Source organism: Ciconia boyciana, unplaced genomic scaffold, assembly GCF_034638445.1.
Source record: "Ciconia boyciana unplaced genomic scaffold, ASM3463844v1 HiC_scaffold_131, whole genome shotgun sequence".
In the NCBI taxonomy this organism is placed as follows: domain Eukaryota; kingdom Metazoa; phylum Chordata; class Aves; order Ciconiiformes; family Ciconiidae; genus Ciconia; species Ciconia boyciana.
In genome coordinates, this window is record NW_027328499.1 from 15,648 (window position 1) to 21,000 (window position 5,353).

Sequence of the window (5,353 nt, forward strand, 5' to 3'; positions counted from 1 at the left end):
GAAGCTAGGCGTATAAGCACGGCCTCGGTGCATAATCAGATTCCCCTGATTGGTTATGCATGCTCACATCTGCACACCCAGCCCTCTCTGTCCTGCCTTTGCTCTGTCCCCTCTGCCTGGCTCTGCATGCTCTGGCATGCGGATGGTACAGAGAACCAGCAGACACTCGCCCAAAGGCGCAGGCATCAGCACTGCCACCTCATCCCTCGCCCTCACCAACGGGCTCTACCAGCTCAGCCTGACCAGGGCATTTCTGGGACCCCTGGCCGCGTCCAAGGCTGGCCACCACCCAGTCCAGCTGGGCTGACCCCGTCCTGGGGAGGCTGGGGGCCCCTCCAGCCCCAGCAGTGTTGGGCAGGTCAGGCACAGAGAGGGCGGGGTTTCCCTGACTCCCTGCAAGGCTGTGTGGTGAGAGAGGCAGCCCTCTGCTGTCCCAGAGCAGCAAGGGCAGGGCTGCGCCAGGAGGGAGGACAAGCTGGGAGCTGTAGGGTTGGCGCAGCACCACACAGACAGGGCAAGGCACTCGCAGACAGGCATAGTGCTGCAGCCCCCAGGGAGCTGGGTTTCTGGGCAGGGTTGCAGCCCTCGTCACCTCACTGGGGAGCAGCTCCTCTTCGCCCCGCAAAGCAGTGAGGCTGCCCCCCCGCACTGGGGTTTCCTTCAGCGCCTGCAGAGCCCGCTTGGGTGGTCAAAGAGAAAGTCCCCACCCAGGGTTATGGGCGGGAGATGTGGGCAGAAGGGCAAAGCAAGGCCCTTGTGCTTCCCACCCCCGGCCCACTGCCACTGAGCTTTCCAGGGAGACGTTTTTCCTGCCTGGTCATGGGCGCAGGTAAGAGGAAGGGAAAGAGGCGTGAGCACAAGCGCTGGTGCTGGCAGTGCCAGGGAGGGTCAGGCAGGGCTGTGGGAGGTCTCGGCTAAGGCGCCGGGGGGAGCAGAGTGGCGCAGCGGAAGCGTGCTGGGCCCATAACCCAGAGGTCGATGGATCGAAACCATCCTCTGCTAAGTCCTTTTTGTTCCTGCTCCTGACAACCGCTGACTCTCCCTTGCATCTTACAGCATCTTACACCTGCACTGCTGCGCTCCTGCTCCCTGGGCGCTCCACGGCCACGGCTCTCCCACTCCCTCAGCCCCTTCTCTCTGACACTGCCACCTTCTCCTTTGCTTTCTTAGCAGCCAGCACTCCCAAAGTGACCCTCAGCAAGGCAGGCTGGGGTGGGTGTGGAGCAGCAGGCAGAGCACAGCACAGAGCTCCCCCTGCGAGGCAGTGGGTGTCCTGGGGACACAGGCGTTTCTCCCTTCCCATCAGGCAGCTCAATCCCCAACTTCCCAGCCACAAGGGAGGACCTCCAGGGCTCTGCGGGCAGGGAGGAGGACAAGCCTGGTACTCGTTTGGGAAACACCAATGCGATTGACTCAACCACCTGGGGGCTTTCTCTGTCCTAGTCCGTTTGCTGCTGTGCCCACTTGTAGGTCCCGCCAGGAGCAGGGCCAAGCAGGTATTCCCAATGGGCACTGTATTGGCTTACACGTGGCTAGGGGTTGGTTGTGGGCTAGGAATGTTTGTGGCCCCGCGGGGCTCTGGGACACAGCATAAAAGCCTGCACCGCTCCAGGCTCTGCATCCTCCTCTCTTGCCTCCCTTTCCTCGAGGAACAAGGGAAGCCTGAGTCCGCTCCCTCTGTCCCTGTGGGCTGAACTGTTGTCGTGGTGGGCTTACTCCGGTTGATACTTGGGCTGCCTCAGCTTGGCCCTGCAATAGAACTGTCGAAGGGCTGTCACCTCTTTCCCTTTTGACAGTGGTGTCTGGGGAGAGCCGGGAAGAGGGGGGTTCTTTCAAGCAGAAGGGGATCAGTGGGGCTCAGCTGCAGGGAGGTCTGCCCACCAGAAGTTCTGCCTTAGGCAGATGCTCTCCAACCAAATGGCCAAGTGCACCCAGTGCCTTCTTCAGTGCAGCAATGTTTGTTCTAGGGATGGGGTACGATCAGTCTTTCCACGAGTGCTTTAAACCCAGTGTGCCTGGCTCCTATCCCAAAAGTGGTTCAGCCTTCCTGTGCCGTGCCACTCAGAGGGCACAATGAGGGCCGTGGGAGCTGTAGGCACCGTGTGTGTTTTTAAAACAAAGACTGTCCACGGAGAGAGCTGAGGAAAAGAAAGACAGATGATATTGAGGTGCGTGCTCCCTGCCTGCTCTGTCTTTCAGCTTTGCCTCCCTCACCGAGAGATGTCTTGCTTCACACCTTGTCTCCCACGCCCCTGCGGCACTTCTGCCCCAACCCCGCTTGCAAGCAGCTGCAGCGAGCCCTGTGTCGCCCGCTGTGCTGACTCAACGGTGTTCATCGAGGCCTCCCCGGTGGTGGTGACCCTGCCGGGCCCCATCCTCACCTCTTTCCCTCAGAGCACAGCCGTGGGATCCTCTCTGTCAGCTGCTGTTGGGAGCTCCCTCAGTGCCGGCGGGGTTCCCATCTCTTCTGGGGGCTCCCTTGGTCTGGGGGGGTCAGGGCTGTGTCTGCCTCCCCCCCGCTGCAGTCTGAACTGCTGAAGCCGGCGGATCATCCCCTTTGGAGCGGGAAGGAACACGGGGACCCTGCAGCAGCAGGAGCATGTCCACGCCTTGCAGATGGGCTGGGTGACCTCTTCCACCTGGCAGGAGGGACCCATGCCCACTGCTCCTGGCTGCAGGGCAGGCCTCGCCCTGCCTCCTCTGGCTCTGCTTTGCTCTGAGCGCCTTGAGAAAGGGCTCATTCTCTTCTGCTTTGCTGAATCTCCTGCTGATGGGGGGAGGGTGCTGCAGTTAGGGACTGCTCTTGGTGGGCTGGGATTGCCAGCAGGTAGGGCGGAATGGGGAAAGGCAAGTGCTTTGTGTGGAGCTTGTCCTTGGGAAATGGTCCATTCTCTGTGCCTCCCTGAACCCTGAAGACGTGTTTCCTGGTCTCTGTTCTGTGCCACTGCATTTGCTCCTTCTCAATAAAGACTTTGTGCAGCATAGCTGGAGACTCGTGGTGGTTTGCTCTCCTCCTCTGTCAGTTACCCCCCTGCTCTGCAAGGAAGAGCACTGTCTTCTGTCGTGAGCTTTCCACCAGTTGTGGATTGAGCTCCCTGAACCGATACCAGAGCACCAGAAAGCCTCAGGGACATTGAGCATGAGTCCCTAACCGCGTCATCACGGACCTGTGGTACCAGTTGCCCAGTTGTTCATTGCGAATATTAGTACAGATATTTGAGTTAACTTTTCAGACCTCAATTGTTGTTCACAAACTTCATTTGAAAAACAGTTATGGCACTTCTCTCTTTCATTGGTGTTTTGGGGATAAACTCCAGGGGATGGGTATAGAGAGGAAAGGAGCAAAGCACTGCTTTTTGTGTCTGGACGTAGGCAGTGTGACTGCAAGATGGGTTTAGGGTGGGCATTTCAGTAAGGAACGGAGCATGTGCAATCACAATCTATGTCTTCATAACATCACTTACTTATAGCACTGCTGATGACAGGGTGGTAGTCTGTAAATGCTGTACTAACACAGACCCCACATACACCCTAATAGCACAGCAAAGAACGTTGTTTGTTTCTTTAAGCAGCCCTGCAATGAGAGACTTGAGAAGCTTCACCCCCTTCAGGTAGAGAATCTATTTGTGAGAGGCTCCTTGTGTTTTCCTTGGACCACAGCCTATAAGCTGCAAGAGAAATGAGGGTGTCTCAGTTCCCAGTTACCAGGAACATCTTCAAAACCAGTTCCAGTAAACTTCAGGGTGTCTGTGCAATGCCGGAGCCTGGACAGGGTAGGTCAGTGTCTCCAGGGTGACTTCAGATCAGACAGACAGGCCTTTGAACCATTACATAGAGAACAGGCTTCCTCCCACCACACTCCAAAATTGCATAGCTGGCCTCATGAAGCACAGTCTGCCCCTTGACCACCACCTAGGCATTCTCAGTCTTCATCTGTACACTTCATGCTGCCACAGCAGCATGCTTTTCTTGCCAGGTGCAAGCATTCTGCAGCAGCAGCAGGTGCAGCTCTGTGCCAGGCCAAAAAAGCCTCTCTCCTGGCACCTGGTACCAGCACTGCAGTGAAGAGCCCAGCCTGGAGCCCTCCCAGCAGGCAGAAAGCACTGGTCTCAGTTGGTCTCAAGGCTGCGGAGAGGTGAAGGGGGCAGCTTGAACCCTCAGGGGAAAGCTGGGTGGTATGTGAGCAGGAGAGGCTGCCTGCAGAAGATATAAGGCACCCTGCAGCCAGGTTGAAGAGGCATTTGTCAGCATTGGCCAGGATTAAAAACCACGTCAACTGCTTGGAAGGCAGCTCTGCTCACCACTGTACCTGCAATGCACCTGTGGGCAGTGCTGCCATCTGCTCCTCCGGACCAGAGCCTGGCCTTTCTCCTGCTCCTCCACTTCACAGACTGGCCGGCCTCCTCCTTCCAGCCCCCCGCGCACACACGCACACTTCCTCAAGCCGCTCCTCGTGCTCACCCCTCAACCGCGACCACCTCCCACCCTCGTTCTGCATGCAGGCAGGCACTGCCACGTGTACCACCTCCACACCGACTCATGAACGACACTTTCCTGCTCCAGAGCCAAAAGGGAATCGCAGCTACTTTCATCTGGTGATGGAAATTATCGCTTTTGTGGATCCTTTAATATTTTGGTGCATGCTCAGGCATAGGACAATGCTTGCCAGTGCTGGAAAAAAGCTCTGGACAATACCTATTCCACCAAACCAAGACCTTTCCTGTCTCCCTCAAAGTCATCCACACCTCCCATTTATTCTCCTCTCAATTGTCATGACCCTTCAAAAACAATCACGAGTGGCCTCTTCCAGAAGTCCTTCTTGTCTGAGTGCTCCCGTGAGCTGGCAGCGGGACGATGGCCTGGGTGTCTGCAAGGGAGCTCCCTGCTACCTGAGCACCTGATGGGCCGGAAGCCAGAAGATGGCCTGGATGTTGACTGCGAGGTCACCTCTGGCTCTGCAGGCAATGGGCCATCCACAGGAATATTGCTTGCGCTAGGTGCTTCTGTTTGTTGCATAGTGGATACCACTTCATGGTATATCTTTTTATATCCGAACACTTCCTGGTCCAAAGGAAGTGGTCAGTCCATCAGAGGGAGAACTGAAATGATCCACCTGGCCTATTTGCACGTTGTACAATAGGAATCATCATCATTACCCTAGCAATGCCTGCTTCTCACTCACTGACTGCCAAGCTAATACCAGAGAAGTGTACAAGATATGGACGTATCCAGTGCGTGAGAAGAAATCCAGGCTACTTGCTGTGCCTTTTTAATTCAACCAAAGGGCACGTCATGCAACCACATGTTAGCCCGGGACAGCGTGAATGTGCCTCCGTCTGGGGCAGACTCTCCA

At 56.6% G+C, this 5,353-nt stretch overlaps 1 non-coding gene across 1 annotated transcript; it reads left to right on the forward strand.

The window, feature by feature from the left end:
* The first annotated feature begins 930 nt into the window (after positions 1-930).
* TRNAM-CAU (transfer RNA methionine (anticodon CAU)) lies at positions 931-1,002 on the forward strand. The gene has a single exon. It is a non-coding gene; the product is annotated as a tRNA-Met (tRNA).
* The last annotated feature ends 4,351 nt before the right edge of the window (positions 1,003-5,353 follow it).